Source organism: Rutidosis leptorrhynchoides, chromosome 10 (genome assembly GCF_046630445.1).
Source record: "Rutidosis leptorrhynchoides isolate AG116_Rl617_1_P2 chromosome 10, CSIRO_AGI_Rlap_v1, whole genome shotgun sequence".
Lineage (NCBI taxonomy): Eukaryota > Viridiplantae > Streptophyta > Magnoliopsida > Asterales > Asteraceae > Rutidosis > Rutidosis leptorrhynchoides.
In genome coordinates, this window is record NC_092342.1 from 114,373,141 (window position 1) to 114,374,084 (window position 944).

Genomic DNA, 944 nt, shown 5'->3' on the forward strand with positions numbered 1-944 from the left:
TTAGCAAGAGATTCCAACTTATCCGTGAGGGATTTGATGACCTCCGTTTGATTATTAAGTGCAGAGAGTGGGGCAGATGATGAAGTTGTTTCACCACTGTTCCAGTCATGATGATGCATTGTCATGTTCTCGAGCAATTCCTATGCTTCGTCTGTGGTTTGGTTCATCAGATTTCCTTGAGCTGCTGCATCGATCGTCGTCCTATGATTTATCGTAAGACCATTATAGAAGGTACAGACTTGAGCTGACCGTTCTAGGTGGTGATTAGGGCACTTCTTCAGCAGAGTTTTGAATCGCTCCCATGCAGTGTAAAGAGATTCATCATAACTTTGTTTAAAGTTAATGATGCCATTCTTTAGTTTGGTTTGTTTAGAAGGAGGGAAATATTTGGTTAGGAATTTAGTAACCATCTCCGTCCATGACGTGATGGAATATTTTTCCAGTCCTTCGAACCATGTTTGGGCATGATGAGTTAGAGAATAGGGAAACAAGTATAGCCAGACTATATCTTGTCCTATCCCTTGCTGTTTGTAGGAGTTCGAAAGATATATGAATTTATCAAGGTGAGAATTAGGATCGTCATTCGGTAATCCATGAACCTGACAGCTATTTTGGATAAGCTGGATGATGTGATGTTTTAATTCGAACAAGTGTCCTTGAATATATGGAAATCTGATTGGTCCACCTCGACCTTCAATCGAGGGTTTGGTATTTTCTGCTAAAGTAACGCGTAATGCCATTTGATTTCCGATTCATGCTTCCTTGTGTACTTTAGAGATTATTGCGTCTGGATCAGGTACGAATAACAACGGCCCTGGTCTAGATTGGGTTTGGGTCATACACTGGGTATGCCTTTTTGTTTTTAATTTTAAGCAGATAAACTAAATTTCTAAGGTAATCTAAGGTAATTCTAATGTAATCTAAGGTAATCTTAATCTAAGGTA

At 39.2% G+C, this 944-nt stretch overlaps 1 non-coding gene across 1 annotated transcript; it reads left to right on the top strand.

Moving 5' to 3' along the window:
* The first annotated feature begins 255 nt into the window (after window positions 1-255).
* LOC139874047 (small nucleolar RNA R71) lies at window positions 256-362 on the top strand. The gene has a single exon (XR_011767750.1). It is a non-coding gene; the product is annotated as a small nucleolar RNA R71 (small nucleolar RNA).
* The last annotated feature ends 582 nt before the right edge of the window (window positions 363-944 follow it).